General features: G+C 39.9%; 1 protein-coding gene and 1 non-coding gene across 3 annotated transcripts in view; one reads left to right on the top strand and one right to left on the bottom strand.

The window, feature by feature from the left end:
- The window catches only part of SOS1 (SOS Ras/Rac guanine nucleotide exchange factor 1), a 146,875-nt gene that overhangs the window by 32,446 nt on the left and 98,369 nt on the right, over window positions 1-16,060 (top strand). The gene's annotated exons all lie outside the window — the stretch shown is intronic.
- Window positions 10,597-10,700, bottom strand: LOC112605439. Its single transcript, XR_003115430.1, has one exon. It is a non-coding gene; the product is annotated as a U6 spliceosomal RNA (small nuclear RNA).

The following is a 16,060-nucleotide window of genomic DNA, read 5'->3' as shown; positions in this document are numbered from 1 at the left end:
AACTGATTTTTTGAAATCTTTGTACATGCTTAACGTGGCTTTTTAAGAGTCACAGTTTACCAAAGAAGTGATACTGCCTCATTAAAGTTCTGAAGTTAACATTGTAGCACTTTGATATTTAGAAGTAAATTGTCATTTTCATGCCTAGTTTGGAGAGACTATTTTTACAACTAAGAGCTTTCAAGTGGATTTAAATTTGTCTTGCTTTGAAGATACTTTATTTCATATCACATGTTCAGATTTCTTTTAGTTTTGTAAAATTTCAAGTTGCTTTTTCTTGAATTATAAATTTATTTGGTGTGTGTTGGTTTTTAATCATTTCATTTATTCATTCAACCCACCAACAGAAATGCCAAGCAGTGTTCTAGATATCAGGAGAGAGCGGTAGCAGGAGAAAGCAGACAAATAGACAAAGAAATACTGTAGTTTTAGATAACAGTAAGTAGAATCAAGAAAATAAAGCAGGTTGTGATAAGTAGGGTCTGAGAGGCAGGAGAGTGGGGGTACTCTTAAAAACATAATGGTCGAGGACAGCCTCTCTGAGGAGGTGACATTGGAGAAGAGACTAGAATGTTCAGAAGCAGCCAGTAATGCAGAGACTCTGGTGGAGGAACACCCTAGAAGAGGGTAGTTAGTGTAAGACCTTGAAGCAAGACAAGCTTGGGGTATGCAAGAAACATCAAGACAAGCAGTATGTGCAGTAAGCCGTGATCCTCCCACTACACTCCAGCCTGGGTGAAAGAGAAGACCCTGTCTCCAAAAAGAAAAAAGAAAAAAAGCAACCAGTATGACTAGAGTATAGCGTATGTGAAGAAGAGTGAGAAAAGTTACGTTTGGAGAGATAGGAACCACTTCATGTAGGGCTTTAGCACTAGTGATAGTAGAACACTGGAGGATTTTAGGCGAAGGAGTGACATAATCAAACTTAACTTAAAATTTTAATTATGGTCAATTTGTGAAGAAAAACAGACTTTTGTGGGGATAATAATGAAGCAAAGTGACTATTTTAGAGAAAAGAGGTGATGGCAGTATGAGCTAGTAGTGTAGGTAGTGAGAAATGATCATAATTGGGCTATGTTGTGTCCATTGGAGTAAACCATTAGGAGAGAATGATGACTTGGAAGTTAAATGAAGGAGTGGCAAGAAAGTGAAAGTGGTCAACTGTCATACTGCCAGGAGGTCAGATGAGATGCGTACAGGGATTTAGTCCTGGCCATATTATAGAATGGCATCTCCTGGTGACCATGACAGCCCTGGGTGGAGAAGCCTGGGGGGCTGGTATAGAAAAGGTGACTGTGGAGATCCTTTTGAGGAATCTACCTCTGAAAGGCAAAGAATGTCGTGAATACTGGGGGACATGAGGAAAAGGAAAGCTTTTTTTTTTTCTTCTTGTTGTTTTGAGTGCTTTTATATGCCAGTAGGAGTGATCCAGTTATGTTTAAGTTCATTTTTTTGTTCAGAAATAAGGAGAGGATTTCCTGAGCTAAAACAGTAGAAAAAAGGAGTTGGAAAAGAGTTAAGGGGCTTATAGATGATTATTTATACCTATGGGAAAGTTGAACTTTCCATTTGGATTCACAGGTGGAACATCAGGAGTTGAACACACTGCATATGTAATTTCATTCACTTATTCAAAGTGTAGTGAGCTTCCACTCAAGTACCAGGAACTAGGGTACAAAGGTAAGACATGCTCACTACCCTCAAGGAGGTAAAAATCCAGCAAATAGACAGATGTGTATCCTCTCGCTGCACAAAGGACATTCCTCAGACCAGCAGTGTTGGCCTCACCTGAGAGGTTGATAAAAATACCAAATGCTCGGCCAGGCACAGGGGCTCACGCCTGTAATACCAGCCCTTTGGCAGGCCGAGGCAGGTGGATCACCTAAAGTCAGGAATTCGAGACTAACCTGACCAATATGGTGAAACCCCGTCTCTACTAAAAATACAAAAATTAGCTGGGCATGGTGGCGTGCACCTGTAGTCCCAGTTACTCGGGAGGCTGAGACAGGAGAATCACTTGAACCCAGGACGCGGAGGTTGCAGTGAGCCAAAATCGCACCACTGTACTCCAGCCTGGGTGACAGAGTGAGACTCTGTCTCAAAAAAACAAAACAACAAAAAATGCTCTACCCAAGAACTACTGAATTGGAAGCTGTATTTTTAACAAAATTTCTAGGTGATTTAAGTTTGAAAAGCATTGATATACATAAACTATACATTAAAAAGATGCGATAAGCACTAAAGTTGTTTTGTTTTGTTTTTGGAGACAGAGTCTTGCTCTGTCGCCCAGGCTGGAGTGCAATGGCACAATCTGGGCTCACTGCAACCCCCATCTCCCAGGTTCAAGCAATTCTCCTGCCTCAGCTTCTCTAGTAGCTGGGATTACAGGCACCTGCCACCATGCCTGGCTAATTTTTGTATTTTTAGTAGAGATAGGGTTTTGCCATGTTCGCCAGACTGGTCTCGAACTCCTGACCTCAGGCGATCCGCCCACCTCGGCCTCCCAAAGTGTTGGGATTACAGGCGTGAGCCACCACACTAGGCCTGCTAAAGATTCTTATAAACAAAAAATACTGTGTGTAAGAGCTCAATTACTGTGTCAGCCATCCCCCAGCCCCCCAAAAGAAGAAAAATGATCATAGAGGAAGAAGTTCCCTGGATTGGCATATTAAAAGGTGCTTGATAAGAGTTTGTTGAACTAAACTAGCCCTAGGCGCTAGCATTTGAAGATGAATTATTTGCTATTTAGTAGTCTGCATTTAGTGTTTATGCACAGAGTGGTTTTGTTTTTTCTTTCTTTTTTTTTTTTTTTTTTTTTGAGACAGGGTCTCACTCTGTTGCCCAGACTGGAGTGCAGTGGTGTGATCTCAGCTCACTACAACCTCTGCCTCCCAGGCTTAAGTGATTCTCCTGCCACAGCCTCCCAAGTAGCTGGGATTACAAGCGCATGCCACCACGCCTGGCTAATTTTTTTTTTTTTTTTTTTGTATTTTTAGTAGAGACTGAGTTTCACCATGTTGTCCAGGCTGGTCTCGAACTCCTGACCTCGAATGATCCACCTTCCTCAGCCTCCCAAAGTACTGGGATTACAGGCGTGAGCCGCTTCACCTGGACCAGAGGTTTTATAAATAGATTATTTCAATAAAAAGAGTGAGACTCAGATCTCAGAAAGAGAGGATAAATGAAAGCCAAGATTACATCAGTTGATTGACTATACTAGTGCCATGAACATGGGAAGTGTTAGGATATAAAGATAAGTGAGACAGTCACTGCCCTCTAGTAGGAGACTCAAGGACATGTTTTTTTACTTTTTGGGTTATAATCCAATAGTATTGCTACTTATTTTGTTGTGTAAATTGTTGCAGCTTTGGTCATTGGGAGCTTTTTTAGGTTGGCTTCTTTTCTTTTCTTTTCTTTTCTTTTTTTTTTTTTTTTGAGACAGAGCCTTATTCTGTTGCCTAGGCTGGAGTGCCGTGGCGCAATGGCTCACTGCAACCTCCACCTCCCAGGCTCAAGCAATTCTCATGCTTCAGCCTCCCGAGTAGCTGGGATTACAGGTGTGTGCTACTATGCCTAGCTAATTTTTTGTATTTTTAGTAGAGATGGGGTTTCACCATGTTGGCCAGTCTAGTCTTGAACTCCTGACCTCAGGGTGATGTGCCCATGTTGGCCAGGGATGGCCAAGGTGCTGGGATTACAGGTATGGGCCACTGTGCTGGGCCAGGTTGGCTACTTTTGAACACTACTTTATGAGTCAACTTTCTTGCTCATTTCTTCCCTATTTTGAGGGCTGCCTAATATTGGATCAGTGTTTTATGAAGAATGTGATCTCTTTACTGGCCACTCTATCAGTATCACGAGAGATGTTTTGTTTTGTTTTGTAAAGGCACATTCATCATTAGCGAAATGGAAATGAAAACCACAGTGAGATACCACTTCATACCAATTAGGGTGGCTACTATTTAAAATAAAAAACCAAAAATGAAAACCAAAGGACAACCACATGGATGTAAAGAAATTGGAAACTTTGTGCATTGTTGGTGGGAATCTAAAATGGTATAGCTTCTGTAAAAAACAGTATGGCAGTTCATCAAAAAACTAACCATAGAATTACCGTATGATCTAGTAATTCCACTTCTAGCTGTGTACTCCAAATAATTGAAAGCAGGGATTTGAACAGATATTTGTACACCAGTGTTTACAGGCAGCACTTTTCACAATAGCCAAAAGGTAGAAACAAACCACATGTCAGTTACCAGATGAATAGATAAATAAAATGTAGTATATACATACATATAATAGAATATTATTCAGCCCTAGAAAGGAATGTAATTCTGGTGCTGCAGCATGGGCGAACCTTGAAAACATTTTACCAAGTGAAAAGAAGCCAAAAACAAAAGGACAAATATTACATGATTTCACTTCTGAGATACCTAGAATAGTTCAGTTCATAGAGACAGAAAGTAGAATGGTAGTTTCCAGAGCCTGCAGGGAGGAGGTATTGGGGATTTATTGTTTAATTGGTACAGAGTTCCAGGCCAAGATGATGAAAAAGTTCTGGAGATGGATAGTAGTGATGGTTGCACAACAATGCTACTGAATTGTGCATGTAGAAATGGTTAAATGGTAAATTTTGTGTTGTGTGTATTTTACCACAATTGAAAAAAAAAAAAAATCACTTCCTTGGCTCCATCCCAGGCATACTAAAGTAGAATTTCTATTGGTGGGGCCTAGAATGCTGCATTAAAAAAAAAAAAAAAAAAAAAAATCCTTTTCAGTTTATTGTTATGCATGGTTTAAGAACCACTGATACATGGGATTATCTGATGGAAAGTGGGGTAAACTGGATTTTGTTGGTATATCTTTAAAGAGAAATTTATCAGATTGATGAGTTAAAGTATAATTATCTAAGTTTTTATGTTTAATTCAGCTGTTAATATTTACACCTTACTTCATGTGGTTAATGTGAGTAAGGACTACTAATAATTATTTAGCATTCTACCACATTTTAAAGCACTTTCGGCTGGGTGCAGTGACTCATGCCTGTGATCCCAGCACTTTGGGAAGCCAAGGCCGGAGGATCACTTGAGCCCAGGAGTTCAAGACCAGCCTGGGCAATGTGGCTAAGCCCCATCTCTACAAAAAAATTAAAAATTAGCTGGGCATGGTGGCATGCACCTGTAGTCCCAGTTACTCCAGAGGCTGAGGTGGGAGGACCTCTTGATCCTGGGAGGAGAGGGGAGGCAAAGGTTGCAGTGAACCAAGATTGCATACTGCACTCCAACCTGGGTGACAGAGTGAGACTCTGTCTCAAAAATAAAATAAAGCACTTTCTGACATGTTATCTCATTTGATCATCATGTTATCCTCTGGTGGTGATAATTGCCATTTTCAGGTGAGACGCTTGAGACTTTGGAGATTTAATGAGTTGCCTAAGATTATACAGATAAAGTCAGACGTCCAAGTCAGATCTGATTACAACTCTTCTTAGCAGTCTCCAAGAAAAGAGCAGGTGTTATTGAGGCCATTGTAAATATTCTGTTTGTTTTGCCACCCCAAAAATGTAAAATTACTAAGTTAGTCATGAACCATAGACTTAAGACGACTTTATTTTGTAAACATGACTGTTACATGACAGTGCCACTGTTCTTGCCATGTTGGCAGTGGTTAATATTTACAAAACTAAGATACTTTATTCTGTCTAAGAAAGTATTCTTATGAAGTATTACTATATGAATACTTAATAAAATACTAAATAATGTGATTTATCTGGAAATCTAAAGCAGATCTGTGAGTCTGTGGAATTGTTTTTCTTCTCTTCCCTTGCATTGAAGCGGCTTCTATACCCAACCATTTGTGCATAATAGTATAATTTTCAAAAACTGTCACCAGATGCAGTGGCTCATGCCTGTAATCCCAGCACTTTGGGAGGCTGAGGTGGGTGGATCACCTGAGGTCAGGAGTTCAAGACCAGCCTGGCCAAATTGGCGAAACACCGTTTCTACTAAATATACAAAAATTAGCCAGGCATGGTGGCGGGTGCCTGTAATTCCAGTTACTTGGGAGGCTGAGGCAGGAGAATCGCTTAAACCGGGGAGGCAGAGTTGCAGTGAGCCGAGATCGTGCCACTGCACTCCAGCCTGGGCAACAGAATGAGACTCTGTCTCAAAAAAAAAAAAAGAAAAACACACACAACCGTGACTATTTCCCTTTTGAAGAATGTATTTGTCACAGTTGAGCCCAGGAGTCAACAGACTCCTGTCCTTTCCTAGGACATCCAGCCATGTTTTAGTAAAGTAGAAAGATGTGGGGAAAAGCCATTTCTAGTGTTCCTGTTTTACACTAATTTTCCTCTAGCTTTCCTGTCTACCAACATGGAATTGTCAGGGAAGGGCATTTTTATTTTATAGTGATTTAATATCTAATCACTTCTTATTTTGATAGGACAGGGCATTATATGATAAAATTATTAAAAATGTAATCCAGACTTGCTTCCCAATATGTAGTATGTTAAACTGCCTGTTTGCTAATTGCATGTCTCAAAGATCTCAAGCATAATGGAGTCCAGAACTCTTGATCTCTTGTTCACTCTCCCACTTATGAAAACATCTGCTCATCTTACAGTATTCCTTATCCTAGTATATGCACCTGTATCTGGTCAGTGATCTGGGCCCTATCTAACTCTTAATTTCATTTCCTTCACTCTCCCCTTCACTTGTATACAGTCTGCTTCCTTTGCCTAGAATGTTATCCCTCTCACTTCACCAATACACTTTTCACCTAAATTCTGCTCACCCTTCAGCTTTCAGCTATAATCTTTTCCAGAACCACTAGGTTAACTTAGGCGGCCATTTAGTAGCCTCATGGTATCCTGTACTTTAACAAGAACATCAATAATAGCTACAGGTAACATTTGTTAAAGACTGACAATATATTGGTATGTAATATTACCAGAAGGAGTAATTTGCCCAGGGTTACACTCTGGTAATTGAAAGAACAAATATTTTAATGTAGACAATGTAGCCCACACTTAACCTTCTTACTACTCTGCCTCTTACATAGTTATACTTTTGTTTATTATTATGTTTAAATAAATTGTTTGTTTGATGGTCTAGTTCCCCTATTGTACTTCTAAGCTCCTTGAGGGTGGGGGTTGTGTCTCTTATACTATCTGTTGAATGTGTGCATGTATCATATTTGGGATATAGCCTTTCCATTACTCAGAAAGTCTGAAAAATTGATAAAATTCATAGGTGGAATTCACAGATGACATTGACCATTTTATTGTCTAGAAATGATAGTTTCTGTAAATGTGAAGAAATCTGTTTAGTTCATCTAGTAAATCAGTTTGCTGTGAAGTGGTCATATATCAAGGAATCTGATTTATTTGGAGAAGTTTGAATTTGAAAAGTTTTTTTCGTTGCTTATTATGGCTTTGGTTTACTGGAAACTAGAATCTACTGCTTAGAGGTAATGAGCAAATTAATTGGTGAAGATAGTAGAAAGACACTTGGATCACAGTTGCCATCTCTTGGCATTTTAAGGAAGACTGCCAATGATAGGCAGTAGACATACATCACATGTATTGTGAATTGCCATTCCAGCTTTAAATATACCTCTTAGAATGTGATTGAAACTTAAAATAGGATAGGATAACTGCCCCTGCCTAGAATCACAATACTTTGGGAGGCTGAGAGAGAAGGATCACTGGAGCCCAGGAGTTTGAGACCATCCTCAGCAACATAGTAAGACACCCATTTCTACAAAAAAATGAAAAAATTAGCTGAGCATGGTGGTGTATGCCTGTAGTCCCAGCTTCTCAGGAGGCTGAGGTGGGAGAATCACTTGGGCCCAAGAGGTCAAGGCTGCAGTGAGCTGTGAACACGCCACTGCAGTCCAGCCTCGTGACAGAGTAAGACCCTGTCTCAAAAAAATAAATAAATAAAAATAAAAATAGGATAGGATAGATGGGAACACTAGCAGAGAAAACACTGGGAATTTGATAAAGCGCCCCATCTGTGTCAGGACATCATTGATATAGGGATACATGCCACTTTTGGAAGATAAAGAGCATAGTTGAAGAGGAACTAAAAAACCATCAGAGACTCTTCTTGAGTCAGTTCCTTGCTTTATTGGTGGGAACTCTGTTATCACATAGTAATATTTTTAAAAAGTTGTTTAGGAAGGTCATACTGTTTTTAAAGCAAAACATATGAAAAATGATATGAATTTAGCACTTGACACATGTTTGGAATTTGATGTGTGTAGTTATTTTCTGTGGGAAAGGACTTTAAATATATCTTTCCCATGGTTAATATATACACTGGCGTAAACCACATACCAATGAAAATTTTTAATTACATTTATATTTTATTTTATATACACATAGACATAAATGTTATAAATGTGCTTAAATATGAGTAATTTTTAGTGCAGCTTTAGGGGAGGAATGATTCATTCTTTCCCCCTTTTCTATTCACATCCCTGCCTTGCCCAGGACCATTTATAACCCATGTTGACAACAAAGGTTATATTCTTCCATATTTCTCTCCATGCTGTCATGCTCGTGTGTAAATATGTACTTAATTTATAATTACACTACACGTGTATATATGTATATGTGGGTTGTTTTTTTTTTTTTTTTTTGAGAATTCCCTGTATTTTACGTTTTTTTTGTGAGTTTTCTCACTTAAGAATACCTCACTTAGCAGGGCGGTGGCTCACGCCTGTTGTAGTCCCAGTACTTTGGGAGGCCGAGGTAGGTGGATCACGAGGTCAGGAGATTGAGATCATCCTGGCTAACACGGTGAAACCCCATCTCTACTAAAAATACAAAAAATTAGCCAGGCATGGTGGAGGGTGCCTGTAGTCCCAGCTACTTGGGAGGCTGAGGCAGGAGAATGGTGTGAACCCGGGAGGCGGAGCTTGCAGTGAGCTGAGATCGCGCCACTGCACTCCAGCCTAGGTGACAGAGAGAGACTCCATCTTAGAAAAAAAAAAAAAAAAAAAAACCACCTCACTTAATAGCTCTAATTTGTTCTTTTTCATGGCTACATATATAGTTGTATTAGTTTGCTAGGGGTGCCATAACAGAGTACCACAGACTGAGTGGCTTAAACAACAGCAATTAATTTTCTCACAGTTTTGGAGGCTAGAAGCCCAAGATGAAGATACTGGTGGGTTGTTTTTTTCTGAGGCCTTTCTCCTTGGCTTAGAGATGGCTGTCTTCTCCCTGTTTCTTCACATGGTCTTTCTTCTGTATTCAAATTTCCTCCTCTTATTAAGGATGCCAGTCTTGAACTGGATTCAGGCCTACCCTAATGACCTCATTTTAGCTTAATTACCTCTTTAAAGACTTTATCTCAAAATACATTCACATTTTGAGGTGCTGGGGCTTAGGACTTCATATGAATTTTGGAGGGACACTGTTTAGCCCATAATAATCATATTCCACAATGTATCCAACCATTCCCTTACTGGTGGTCATTTATATTATTTCTGTTTTTTGCCACTATGCAATAAAATCTTTGTATGTATACCCTTTTATTTTTACAGGATAAATTCCCAAAAGTGGATTTTCTAGGCAAAGGGTATATTTTTAATTTCGATAGTGGTTGCCAGATTACTTTTCAAAAAGTCTATCAGTTAGCATTTCTACTTGTAAGGTATGAGAATAAACTTTTTCCAAGAACAGTCTATATTCAGGATCCCTCTTCCCTTCTTCCTCCTACCATCTATTCCTTAACTGCTTATAATTTGGGTTTTGCTCCAGCTACTCTATTCATATTCCTCTCTCAAAGGCCACTAATTTTGTGCTATTGCTACATTAATTGTTTAAAAATATTCTGTTTGCGTTTTGCAACATTTGAAGCTCCTGGAGACTGGCTCTTGTGTATTACTTCTTCTGACTTCCTTAAGAATATACCCTAACCACCATTTCCTGATTCTTTTGCCTCATCTTCATCTGCTTGCTGCTTGGATGTAGGTGTGTCCCAAGATTCCATTCTGCTTTAAATTGCTCCTGTCCACCTTGGACTGGGAGATTTTTATCTACTTGTACTATTTCTATTACCTGTGTGAAAGTTAATCATCTGAATTGGGTCATTTTTGTCATACCCAACTAAATCAGTAGAGGGGCCAAGGGGAAAAAGTGTTCAGGGTCTGTAGCATTGCTCTAGAAATGTAATTCTCTGCAAGTCCACCGCTAAAACTGCCTATTTATATAAACAAAAACCAGTTTTATCTACGTCTGCTGAGATAACTTGCTACAACTCTGGGACTAATTTTGCTCACCAACTGGAGTTTGCCAGCTCCCCAAAGCCTTACTAATACCAATAAACTTTCTATCAAGACCACATAGAACATTTCTCCCTCTTTATAAAACCCCCAACCATGTCTTTGTTGTTTGGACATACTGAAGACCACCCAGTCTACATCTATGCCCCAAATTACAATTCTTTCTTCCCAAATAAAATGTTAAATTTGGAGGTTTGTATCTACATTTTTATTTGGACTTTGACACCTGTGGGTGACTGGATGAATCCCAGATCCATATTTCTGGCCTTAAGCTCTCTTTTTTAAAAAAATTAAAAAAAAATAATAATGGAACGCTTTACAAATATACATGTCATCTTTGCGCAGGAGCCATCCTAATCTCTGTATCATTTTGTTTTCAGTATACATGCTGCCAAAGCAAGCACTAAGCTCTTTTTTGAGCCTCAGACATAGCTAGATTTCAACCTGTACTCAAATAAATTCAAAGTAAAATTTGATTATTACTGTAAGATACCTCTGTGGGGATAGCTACCGGGTACAAAAAGTAATTAGAATGAACAAGACCTAGTATTTGATAGCACAACAGGGTGACTAGTCAGTAGTAATTTAATTGTACGTTTTAAAATAACTGAAAGTATAATTGGATTGTTTGTAGCACAAAGGGTAAATGCTTGAGGGAATGGATACCCCATTTACCATGATGTAACTATTATGCGTTACATATCTGTGTCAGGTGTCTTGTGTACCGCATAAATATACGCACCTGTGTACCCACAAATTTTTTTAAAAATTGGTTTTATCAAAAAGGTTGAATAAGCAAATTTTTATAAAAATATTTACCAATATTTGATAACTATGAGTGTTTTTTTTTTTTTTGAGACAGAGTCTTGCTCTGTCGGCCAGGCTGGAGTGCAGTGGCGCTTATTGCAACCTCTGCCTCCTGGGTTCAAGTGATTCTCCTGCCTCAGCCTTCCAAGTAGCTGGGATTACAGGCACCTGCCACCACGCCTGGCTAATTTTTGTATTTTTAGTAGAGACAGGGTTTCACCATGTTGGCCAGGCTGGTCTCAAACTCCTAACCTTAGATAATCCACCTGCCTTGGTCTCCCAGAGTGCTGGGATTACAGGTGTAAGCTACCGTGCTTGGCAAATTTTCTTTTTCTTTTTTTTTCCGAGGACAGAGTCTCACTCTGTCGCCCAAGGTAGAATGCAGTGGCGCGATCTCGGCCCACTGCAGCCTCTGCCTCCAGGGTTCAAGTGATTCTGCTGCCTCAGCCTCCCAAGAAGCTGGGATTACAGCTGCGCATTGTCATGGCTGGTTAATTTTTGTATTTTTATTAGAGACGGGGTTTCACCATGTTGGCCAGGCTGGTCTCAAACTCCTGACCTCCAGTGATCTGCCTGCCTACACTTCCCAAAGTGCTGGGATTGAGGCCTGAACCACCACAACCAGCCACTATGAACATTCTTTACTAATAAATAAGCACCATCTTGCATTACAGCTACAAAAATTATTTTTTGTTCTTGTTTTCGAGACAGGTCTGAGTAGCTGGGACCACCCACGCCCAGTTAATTTTTTGGTTATTTTTTTGGAGAGACAAGGTCTCACTGTGTTGCCCAGGTAGGTCTTGAACTCCTTAGCTCAACCAATACACCTGCCTCAGCCTTCCAAAGTGCTGGTACTATATGCGTGAGCCACTGTTCCCGGCCTCACAAAAATTATTTTGTAGGTTGTATTTTAGCTAGCCTATCACAATTCTTCCAAGTTTTTAAATGGTTTCTGTTGCTTATAAAATATTCTCTATTGATAGCCAACAAATTCTAATTTGGTTATTACTAGGCTATCAGTGCAAAAACAAAATTGCAGTTAAAAACTTGTAAAATCTCATATGCCTAAATACCAGGACTGGGTTTATAGTTGTATCAATTTATTTGTTTTTCTTAATACTCAGCATCCAAATTAAAAATAGGAGTATTTTTGTTTACTTTAAAAAGTGATATACTATTGGCCGGGTGCCGCCAGTGGCTTATGCCTGTAATCCTAGCACTTTGGGAGGCCGAGGCAGGTGGATCACGAGGTCAAGAAATCGAGACCATCCTGGCTAACATGGTGAAACCCCGTCTCTACTAAAAATACAGAAAAAATGAGCCGGGTGTGGTGGCAGGCACCTGTAGTCCCAGCTACTTGGGAGGCTGAGGCAGGAGAATGGTGTGAACCCCAGAAGCGGAGCTTGCAGTGAGCCGAGATGGTGCGACTGCACTCCAGCCTGGGCGACAGAGTGAGACTCTGTCTCAAACAAAAAAAAAGTGATATACTATTTGTATTTTGTAACATTCATTGAAGAAAACACTTAAGACTTTCAAAACTAGAATAATATTATTTTAATTTCTTAAAGCTTTGAAATATACATTTAAGCCGGACGTGGTGGCTCAAGTCTGTAATCCCAGCACTTTGGGAGGCCGAGACGGGCGGATCACGAGGTCAGGAAGTCGAGACCATCCTGGCTAACACGGTGAAACCACGTCTCTACTAAAAAATACAAAAAACTAGCCGGGCGAGGTGGCGGGCGCCTGTAGTCCCAGCTACTCGGGAGGCTGAGGCAGGAGAATGGCGTGAACCCGGGAGGCGGAGCTTGCAGTGAGCTGAGATCTGGCCACTGCACTCCAGCCCAGGCGACAGAGCAAGACTCTGTCTCAAAAAAAAAAAAAAAAAAAAAGAAATATACATTTAAGAGTGCATATAACTTCAGTTTAAATGTTCAGTTTAAATCAGGGGTCCCCAACCCTTAGGCTACAGACTGATACTGGTCCATGGCATGTTAGGAACCAGGCCGCACCGCAGGAGGTGAGCAATGGGTAGGTGAGCAAAGCTTCATCTGTATTTACAGCCACTCACCATCACTTGCATTACCGCCAGAACTCCACCTCTTTTCAGATCAGTGGAGGCATTCAGTTCTCAGGAGCACGATCCCCATTATGAACTGTGCATGTGAGACATCTAGGTTGCACACTGCTTACCAGAATCTAATGCCTGATGATCTGTCACTGTCTCCCATCCCCCCATACGGGACTGTCTAGTTGCAGAAAAACAAGCTCAGGGCTCCCATTGGTTCTACATTATGGTGAGTTGTATAATTATTTTATTACATATTACAATGTAATAATAGAAATAAAGTAAACAATAAATGTAATGCACTTGAATCGTCCCGAAACCATCCTACCCATCCGAGTGTGTGGAAAAGTTGTCTTGCCCAGAACTGGTCCTGGTGCCAAAACGGTTGGGGACCACTGACTTTACGCATGCTTCCCCACCCACCTTCCCCAAGTCTGTAGAAAAATTGTCTTCCACAAAACCAGTCCCTGGTGCCAAGAAGGTTGGAGACCACTGGTTTAAATAATAATGAAATGAACGTGTATGTACCTAACATACAGGTTAAAAAATGAAGTAGTTCTGGCCAGGCACAGTGGTTCACGCCTGTAATCCCAGCACTTTGGGAGGCCAAGGCAGGCAGATCACGAGGTCAGGAGTTTGAGACCAGCCTGACCAACATGGTGAAACTCTGTCTCTACTAAAAATGCAAAAATTAGCCGGGCATGGTGGCACATGCCTGTAATCCCAGCTACTCAGGAGGCTGAGGCAGGAGAATCGCTTGAACTCAGGAGGTGGAGGTTGCAGTGAGCTGAGATTGCACCACTGCACTCCAGCCTGGGCAACAGAGTGAGACTCCGTCTCAAAAAAAAAAAAGTATTTCTAATATTTTTAAAGGCTTCTGTAGTTTCCTAACTGATTGCATCTTCTTTCCCCTCCCCTGGAGGTAATAGCTGAGTTTTAGATTAATCAAGTACTTAAATTACTTTATAGTTTTGTCACATATGTATACATTAATAAACAATGAATATAGTTTGGTTTTGCTTTTTTCTGAACTTGATATAAATGGATCATATTGTTTATATTGTTCTGTAACTTATATTTTTGCCTCATTTTATGTTTTTGAGATTTCATTTATGTTATTGTGTGTAACTTTTAGGTCATTCGTTTGTGCTGGTAAGTAATACTCGTTTTCTAAATCTACTGCAATGTATTGGTCCATTCTAATGTTGATGGACATTCTGGTTATTTCCAAGTTTTGCTTTTTAAGCACTGCTGTTAACATTTTTGTGCTTGTTCATCTGTTGCACACATGTAAGAGTTCTATAATGTAGCAGTCCTCATCCTATTTATTTATTTATTTATTTATTTATTTTTGAGACAGAGTCTTGCTCTTATCGCCCAGGCTGGAGTGCAGTGGCGTGATCTTGGCTCACTGCGACCTGCGCCTCCCAGGTTCAAGCAATTCTCCTGCCTCAGCCTCCCGAGTAACTGGGACTAGAGGCACATGCCACCATGCCTGGCTAATTTTTGTATTTTTAGTAGAGACGGGGTTTCACCATGTTGGCCAGGATAGTCTCAAACTCTTGACCTCATGATCTGCCCGCCTTGGCCTCCCAAAGTGCTAGAATTACAGGCATGAGCCACCGTGCCTAACCAGTCCCCAACCTTTTTGGCACCAGGGACTGGTTTTGTGGAAGACAGTTTTTCCATGGTGGGGGAATGTTTTTGGGATAAAACTGTTCCACTTCAGATCACCAGGCATTAGATTCTCATAAGGTGTGCAACCTAGATACCTCACATGCACAATTCACAGTAGGTTTCACGGTCCCATGACGATGAGAATCTAATGCTCCTACTGATCTGACAGATGGAGCTCAGGTGGTAATGCTCCCTGGTAGGCTGCTCACCTGCTGTGCAGCCCGATTCCTAATGGGGTTTGGGGGATTTATTGGTTGGCAGCCAGGTGTTGGGGACCCCTCCTATAATGTATTTAGAAGTAGAACTGCTGGATCATAATGTGTGTGTGTGTGTTTAACTTTACTAAATAATGTTAAACTTTAATCCAAATTGTTATTTTTTTATTCCCAGCAGTAATGGGTAAACATTCACATTTCTTTGTATCTTTACCAATACTTGATACTCTTATATTTTAAAATTTTTGTCAAAATAGTAGGTGTAAAATAATGTCTTGTAGTTTTTATTTGTATTTACTTGAAGACAAATAAATGCAAAGCTGAGGCTAGAGATTGAGATTGAGGCTGAGCACCTTTCTAATATTTATGGAGCAGTTGTGTTTCCCCTCCCATGAAATGTCTGTACATGACTTTTGTCCATTTTAGAAAATTGAAGGTTTGTTTTTATTAAATACTTTGTCATTATTTATCCTGGATATTTCCTTCGTAGGTTATATGTGTCCCAGTGTGTGACTTATCTTTCCACTTTTTGTGATGTGTTGATTAAGCAGTAGTTCGTAATGAAATTGAATTAGGATTTTTCTTCATTTTATACTACTTGTGTCTTTTTAAATAAATTCTTTCCTAACTCAAGTTATAAAGATATCCTGCTATGCTTTTACTAAACATTTCTGAATCTTTTGCTTATCACCGTTATGTACTTGATCCATTTTCAGTTGGTTTTTATATATGGTATGTGATAGGGAATAATTTGCCAATGTCCTAGCACTATATATTGGATGATCCATCCTTTCCTCATGAATCTATACTACTGGCTCTTTGTTTTATATTCTTTTCCTACAGGATCTGTATATAAGCTCTCCATTATGGTGGTCTTTCTGTTTCTGCACTAATATCTTACTGTCTTAATCATTGTAGCTTAATCATGTCTTTATCTGACAGGAAAAATAGTTTTTTGCCTGATTTTTCTTTATAGGAGTGCCTTAGTTGTTCTTGGCTC

The sequence above is a fragment of the Theropithecus gelada genome, chromosome 13 (genome assembly GCF_003255815.1).
Source record: "Theropithecus gelada isolate Dixy chromosome 13, Tgel_1.0, whole genome shotgun sequence".
NCBI classification, from domain to species: Eukaryota; Metazoa; Chordata; class Mammalia; order Primates; family Cercopithecidae; genus Theropithecus; species Theropithecus gelada.
Note: the sequence above shows the minus strand (reverse complement) of the source record. Positions and strands in the feature narration are given on the sequence as shown.